The following is an 8,390-nucleotide window of genomic DNA, read 5'->3' as shown; positions in this document are numbered from 1 at the left end:
TGCACATTCACGTACAAAACTATCAATAAGTTTTAAAATTCAAACTGAATCAATAAGTTACCCTTAAACTCAGTAATCCATCGAAACATACCACATATATTCGCTTGATTTCTCAATAACGGTGCTCAAACAGTTTGTCCCGCTTGGGATCCTTCGCAATTCTCTTGCAGCGGCTGCTTCGAAGAAGCCACTGTAGGAGTCAGAAGCAGTAGCTAAGACACTGGCGGCTGCTAGGCTTCCGACGATGGGCAAGAAGCTGATGGGCCAAACCCACTTGCCTTACTTGAGGTGGCCTCTGTGAGAAGGCTTTTCGACGAAACTATTGTCGTCTCACCAGGCCACACACAGTTCCACCATTAACCAAAGACGACCACATGAGGACATTGGTCTCGATCCCGAACCCGAATTGGCTCTGTCGTCTTTTGCCATTAATTCAGAGTTTTTTGTCAATCTTTCATCTACAAAGGTTATTGAAGATTTACTATGTAATTCAGCAAAAAGTCGGCCAATCCAATATTTGCATATGTAAATATGTATTTGTCAAGGATGACTAGTTTCTTATATTAAGTGATCATGTATGAGTTTGTTGTGCAACTTTAATTATTTGCATCTAAACTTAGAAAACCCAAAAAAGGGAAAGGCATCAAGGAAAAATGCGGACCAAGTATACATCATTAACATACTCTTAAGTTACAGCACAAGATTTCTCAAATAATAACCACAAGAGCTACATGCATGCAATATTCAAGTTGAGAGACTAATGCATCAATGCAAGAAAATATAATGCGGCCTCCCCAACCTATCTAACAATGAAAGAACATAGCTTTCCGATCATAAAAGTTCTACGCAAAAGGTTATCTCTCCGTTGCCTTAATAAAAATATATTTACGCATTGCATTCACGTTTTCCTCGCTTTAAAACTAAAGCATAGCATTCAACAAAAGCCATAAGACATCATTTCAGAATAGCAAAGTATATGCAAATGGGAATGAGTAAAATATAACCAAAGCTTCTGTCAGCCAAATAAACCAAATATTTGCATTCACAGTATATGCTAATAATTTTTTTAATTTCATGATGGTGATTGATTATTGTAGTGGTGATGGTGATGGCGTTAGTGACGTGCTCTTCAAAGTGTCAGTGTTGGACAATGGAGGATAAATCTCAGAGAAACCAGACATCAAATTGGTTTAAATTCAAATTGCTTACTTCAGATACAAAATGTTACAGCACAACACAAACTCTGAATAAAAATACAATATCATGCCAAAACAGAAATATTCACTACGAGACAAGGTTTACACTGTGTGGTACCAGAGTTACTCTAAGTGGAGTATATGCAGCAATATATCGCACAACTTCTCCACAGCCTGAATAAAAAAACCCCGAGTGCCTCCCCCCCCCCCCCCCCCAAAAAAAGTCTTATTTGTTACTATTTCCTTTGAATCTCACCAAACCCCTAATGCCTGTAACAATTTCCAAATGTACAGATCTCTTAAACACTTAAATCACACACCAGTTTCCTCTATGATTTCTTTTCCATATTGTCAATGTCTAAAAAATCTCGGGATCTGGATACATGATCCATTCTGAAACTAGTTAAAGTATAAGAAAAATTTATTGCAAAACACAGTACATCCCCTTGTTTCCTTAGAGGGGAGAATAGGAAGGAATGCAAAATTAATGTATAGGGAACCCTCCAAAGCCATTTTTCCCATCCTGTCTAGGAGCAAAAGCAGTTGATAATTTGAACAACCGAATCAATCAATCTTCAGCTGCTTCTGATAAATTTCAATCTTTCCTCCCTGCCTTATTTCTATAGTATCAAATAAGGAGTACCACACAACTACTTCCTTTAGGTTGAACTAAACAAGTCCACCAAATAAGTATCATACATCCCCTTGGAAAGCAACTACACCTTCCCCTTTCATCTTCCCCTTATTGATCCAAACAAATAAGTAAATTTCTGTACAACATCTTACTTTTCGTGAAACATAAAACCAACTTGGAGGCCACATTTAACTCACACTGTGTGATGGGGAAAAGAATAATTGTAATAATATGGATATATTCTGCCACAAGCAATAAAGTAAAACTAGAAGTCCACATAATTAAGGTGAAGACAACAAGGGACTGTTCAGCAATACTAGTGGACAAGAGATCAAGCAGTATGCAAGAGAGAGAGGGAGATGAGAACATACTTTCACAGTCTTAATTTGCGTCTTCCCTCTTCATTTTTCTCTTTAGATTTCAAATCATGAGATGGATTAGGCTGTCATCAAACAAAAGTAAGCACATGAGTCTTAGCAAGTGCAAGTCAACAACACAATTCTATCATTCTACATACAGCAAGATGATTACAAAGATGTCCTAGAATGGGCTGCAAAAAGAGAAATGACAAGCACACAAGATAGATCAGAAGACTAATTTTTATGCCCATCCTCACACACCAAGCACAAAGAGGTCATGTATTTATAACATGACACCCAAACAACTTACCACAAAAAGTCTGCTATTAACTGCCTCCGCATGTCGTACAAGAATGTTCGTAATCTTCAGTTCGTGCACTATAACAAGACAATAAAAGGGGCCATTAGGAAACAAGACAATGAAAGATGCCGTTAAGAGGAACTAATCGTATTTTTTGGTTATTCTTTGGTGGTTTAATGCTTTAAAAGACACTTGACTACTCAACAGTCAAAATAGTTATAATATTGAAAAAGTATGGCCAAGGAAAGAGCAATTTTAGGATTCCCAATGAAAAACAGCAACAATTTACTTTTTCTGAACAATTGACAATATTTAACTTGACAAGCATTTACAAGTGGTAGTAACTTCAGAACTAACCCAACCAAATGTAAAAGAAAATTAGACATAATTGGTCCAAAAGTGCTTTTTCAGCCAAAACCAAGTGTGAACATACCTATTATCGGAGAAGCATCAGATATTGATAGCTTTCCAAAATCAAGCGGTGGTGACTTTTAATGGAATCTCGTGAATTTCCAACCCTGATATACTCAAAAGTATCCAACATTGTAAATCTTCATCTTTATAAGAAGACACTGAAAATCGGAACAAAAAACATTGGTACTTACAAAAGGCATTGATGGCAAACTGAAAGCTTTTTGTTTAACCCAAAAAATAACTGGGTGTGTCCATGCTCAGCGCACCCAACGACCTCTCGGCCATGAAGGTGATTTGAATCAATTTTCAAGGTTCAGTTTATGAGTTACAGAAGCCAACGCAGATGGCAGAGGCCATGAACTCTCCATGCTGTCAATTGAAAGATTTTCACATATGCACTCTAAGAAATAGCACAATCGGCTTTCACATATCATTCTTTAACATATGACATAAGCACATTTCCAGTTCCATTGATAAAGACGACCACAATAGTTTCAACATTTTTACAATTACTCTTTCGGCAGCGAGCGAATTTAAGCAGTTAAGATTAACTCCACCCTCAGCATTTTGGATGAGAAAAATATTGATAACCTGACACCCATATGGACAAGAAGAAGAGTAAAGTAGTATGTGATACCTAAAGACTTCTCTTGATCCCATTAGTGAAATAATTATTAGTAACACAAATAAAGAGGCACATGATAGACAACATTAAGTATAAGACATGCTATCTGTGAACTTTAGACTAAATTACACCCAGCACAATAACACAAGAGCTGAATTTGACCCCCTATAACTTACGCTCCTTCCCATGAAATTGGGGTAACTTAACATCGGCAATCCATGCAATAAGATCCTTCCCAATCACTCGAAAAAGTGCATGCATAGGAGCATTAAAATAAATGTTATCAGATTCCACACACAAAAACCATTCTTGCCCTCAAGCATGTCTTGATCCAAATACAAGAATTATCCAAGTAGCAATTCTCAAATTTCCTTTCATATCACTCAAGTATATCCCCTACACTAATATGACTTAATAGTTAAAGAAGAGATAGCAATTTGAGAACAACCACTTGTAGCACAACATTCAACAAGTAGGTATCCCATTGACTTCATCAAAACCAAATGAAACAAGTCTCAACACTCTCACAAGGGTTCTCACAACGATGTCATTGTAATCACTCATAACATAAGGTGTTTAAGAATTCGGGTTTCACTCAAGTCAATACATAGAATGCCATTACCATAGGCTTGCTTGTGAATCAAATCTCCACCACGAACGAAATGCAAATTAATGCATGAATCAAAGGGTCTTTCAATGGGTTGTAATGGGGCTTAGGACAAGGCAAAAGACAAGACAGGTCGAACTTTGGCTTATGAATTCAAAGGCACGATGCCAACCTAGTTGCTTATCCTTCCAAGCTCATTTTCGTTCGACTTAATTCAAGTGCTTTGAACAGTCAAAACTCGTGAAATTTTTACATTTCTTGCATCTCCTGCATCTTTCCTCTTTTTTTTCCTTTTTTTTTCCCTTCTTTTTTCCTCCGTTTCACCATTTTTCTTCTCTTTTTTTTTTCCTTTCCTCCATCTTTTTTCTAATCTTTTCTTTTTTTCTCCTTTTTTTTTCCTCTGTTTCATCATTTTTCTTCTCTTTTTTTCCCATTTTCTCCTTTTTTTTCTTTTCCTTCTTTTTTTCCTCTCTCTTTCATTACTTTTCTTCCCTTTTGTTTTTTTTCAATTTCTCTTTCCATTTTTTTTCCTTTCCCTTAGGGCTAACGATGCATCCATGTATGCAGCTTGAATACATTAACTCACTTCCATGTCAACTTAAAAGCAACCAAGCCAACACCATGCCCTTGAATGGGTTCAATATCACTTCAGGAAATAACCAAAAAGGGGATAGTCAAGCTTATAACGTGGTTTAACCAAGAAAAGAAAAGCAAAGGCTCAAATGAGTTTTTCTATGGGTGAATTCAAGGTAGGCTCTGTTCAAGTCAATGGGTTTTTCCTAAGTGCCCTTATCACTTTCATACACCAATCTAACAAGAATGTGGTCTCAAAATGTATTACACAAGCAAGTTCTAGAACGGACAGACTAAGTTTGACGCCCTCAATCAAAATAAATATAGAAGCACTATTGAAATGGAAGTGCTTTGGCCCAAAAGCTCACACAAAGGGTTTTGTGTTGATTCTTGAACATTGTTAATTTGATGCAGTCAATGGAACATAGTTAACACAATTTTCCTTTTTTTTTGGGTTTTTTTAATATGCCACAGCGTCCGTTTCTCTTACTTATCTCGACTTAAACCAAAATTCCTATTAATCTAAGGGATATCACAAGATGACAATCTGAAAATTCAGCAACTACCACAAGATAATTCACATATTTTTCTCAAGACACACTAACTTCATTAACAAGTTGGTGTTCAATAAAACTTTTCAGCCACCAAACAAAAAATTTCACATCCCACACATCCACATTCCACACATTAATACGAATTTCAACTTTCAGATTTCCAGCAACACAACCAATTTCGCAAGAATCGTGCTACAATGACTATCCAACCACGTTCTCAAAAACCAATCACAACAACAAAGAACAACATACCTCTTCCCACAACAAGCACATGCATGATGCATTGTCCTCAATCTATGCACAGAAACCCACTCAAACAAGGGAATGAAAAGTAAAAAGGGAAGAGAACACGTTCCTGAAAATTGGGATGGTGTCAAGAACGGGGTTTGTATGGTCTGAGCTAGTAAGTGTCTCCACATCTCATACCACGAAAGATCGCAGCACATCAAATGTATGGCCTGAGCTATTAACTATCTCCACATCTCGTACAAGAATCTTCTTGGTGTTCAGTTCCTTGACTACAACATGACAATAAAAGGGGCCATTATGAGAAATTACTCGTATCCTTTGGTGGTCTAAAGCTTTAAAAGACAAATCCTTGACTGCTCAACACTACACTTAAAAGAGTTATAATATAGAAAACTATGGCCAAGAAAACAGCATTTTAGGACTCACAATGCAAGACAGCAGTAATTTACATTGACTGACCATTGCATTGCGTGGTACTGTCCAACACCCGCATACCTAGAATCTCTAATGGACTCTTTGGGGCACAATTGTTGCAGGTAATACTGTTCAGCCTTCCACCCTCTCCCTTGTGCTTGCAATTGGCAAGATCTCACAAGAGAAAGCCCACAAAATAGAAGTAGTAAAGCAATATATACTTTTATTTCATTGTAATTACAGCACAAGAAAATTAATTTGATGTACTAATTGTTTTTTTTCCTATCTCCATTTCAAAGTTTCGCACATGAAAGAACTTGAGGTTGGTCTTAAAATGGATTGGGACACTACATCCATGCATAAACAGATGCCAAGAAACATAATGGATTCATCTCCACCAGGTTTCTATAACCAAGTGAAAGAGTGCACTCTAACTTCCCACGATTAACAAAACACCCATCATGGTTTATAGTCGAGTTTCTAAAATTCAGCAAATGGCCAGCAAAGGCTTGGTCATATAACAAATGGTGATGCATCTCATAATATTATAGACATCAACATGCTTTCCAAATATCAAAGGTGAAAATAAGACTCCAAACAAATCAACCTGACACCACCCATTTTTTCAGAGATCCGACCAGCAACATTGAGCTTTACATCCATCCTTGCAGCTGCAATGCTATGCCCCTGCCTCTTAATCGATTCTGGAAATCAACAATTAACATGACTTAGTTGAAGTAGGCAAATTAGTCTCATTTCTGCTGGAGATCAATATATACCTCCATTCTTGCCTCACTTTGAGAAACAAACTGCTTAAACCACTTCTGGTCAGTCAATTGCACATCTTGAAGAACATGGTTGACCTATAGTTGGCAATTTCAACAACCGAATCAATCAATCTCCAGTTGTTTCTAAGAAATTTAATAAGAAAAGCGACAGTTGAGGACCAAAGCATGTTTCCCAATCGAGCTATGACAGTTGGTTTCATTAGAGAATAACACAACCTACCATTCAATTCAATAAGACCAAAACTAGAACACAAGGCAACAGTACAAAACGAGAACACATAGAGGACCAAACCCTGACAAGCATAAGATGTTAACTTATCAGTTTGTCCCCTTTCTTAAACCTTCTAATATATAGAGAAGTGCACTGTGCTTAAAAAGGGCATGAACAAAAGGAATGAATATAAATATGCACACAAGTACCTGTAAAAAAAGTGACTAGTATTCCCCCAAATAGATATTAGGGTATACATAAACATGAGAGATGCACAAGAAATACACCAAACTAAATGAACGGAAATATATATAAAGTTATAAACACAAGTACATTGCATGGAATGAGAGAAGGAACTCCAATAGGTACCTTGGATCATGGCTTAGTCACAGTAAACTACACAAACTATTTATGTAAAAATTCTGGCTTATAAGTATCAACACTTTTCAACCTACCAACACACTTTTCAACTACGCCATGACCCAGTATACCTTGGATCATGGCTTAGTCACATTAGACTATACAAACTATTTATGTAAAAAGATTGGCTTGCAAGTATCATCACTTTCCACCTACCTAGACATAGTTCAAAGGAATCTTACACAAATTCAATTAAACATCATGATAACAATGTTATAGCCCTCCATCAACTTGAAGAGTGACAATGGTGGGGTTCGAAATTCGCATGTAATTAAATTACAAAGAAAAAATACCAGAATTACCCAGGGTAAATAATCTCCAACACGTTCTGACATAGCTTTGCCCCGAACAATTATATGGCTGCAGGGCTCCTCCTTCCCTCGAACTGATGGTGTTAAAGGATATACTGATATCCCACCAGCTTTTCTTCCAATTAATTGGTTCAGTTTTACAAAATCCAAATCTTTAGTACCCATCTCCAGAAATGACTAGCTGTTGACACAACATATCATATCATGGGCACTTCAGACTTAGGTACGGTATTTATTGATGGGATGGTGCTAAAGCACATATTCAATAACCAAGAAAGTACTAAAAGTTCAATTTACGATAAATTAACATTGTAAAATAAAAACAAAAATCCAACATTATCATAACTGCACCAAATAATAAGCAATAATCGAACAAAATCGACAATCATGGTTTTTTTACCAATCAATAATTTATTAAATTTGCTAGCACAGCTTCATCTTTAAGATGTACCTACTATACTTCTTCCAAAACTACACATTCACGTACAAAACTATCAATAAATTTTAAAATTCAAACTAAACCAATGAGAGAGAATGAGAGATATACCTGTTCAGTGACAGACCACTTTAAATTGAGAAACTGGCTGTAAATATCGTACAACCTTTGCTTCTCAGCTTCTAAAACTGATGATTTAGGCATTTAGCCTTGGATGCCATGGACTCCAGAGGAGCACCCGTGATAATAGGCATATTTCCAGTTCCACTGCCATCTTCCCTGTCCAAGAGCAAATGAA

At 36.7% G+C, this 8,390-nt stretch overlaps 1 long non-coding RNA gene across 1 annotated transcript in view; it reads right to left on the bottom strand.

Moving 5' to 3' along the window:
* LOC105179720 overlaps positions 1 to 4,246 on the bottom strand; it is an 8,571-nt gene extending 4,325 nt beyond the window's left edge. Inside the window, exons 1-4 of the long non-coding RNA XR_002286370.1 lie at positions 2,924 to 4,246; positions 2,500 to 2,567; positions 2,202 to 2,272; positions 92 to 458 (exon numbers count right to left, since the gene is read on the bottom strand). This is a non-coding gene — a long non-coding RNA (uncharacterized LOC105179720). The remainder of the gene's footprint in view (positions 1 to 91; positions 459 to 2,201; positions 2,273 to 2,499; positions 2,568 to 2,923) is intronic.
* Between the last annotated feature and the right edge of the window lie 4,144 nt (positions 4,247 to 8,390).

Source organism: Sesamum indicum, unplaced genomic scaffold, assembly GCF_000512975.1.
Source record: "Sesamum indicum cultivar Zhongzhi No. 13 unplaced genomic scaffold, S_indicum_v1.0 scaffold00194, whole genome shotgun sequence".
In the NCBI taxonomy this organism is placed as follows: domain Eukaryota; kingdom Viridiplantae; phylum Streptophyta; class Magnoliopsida; order Lamiales; family Pedaliaceae; genus Sesamum; species Sesamum indicum.
Note: the sequence above shows the minus strand (reverse complement) of the source record. Positions and strands in the feature narration are given on the sequence as shown.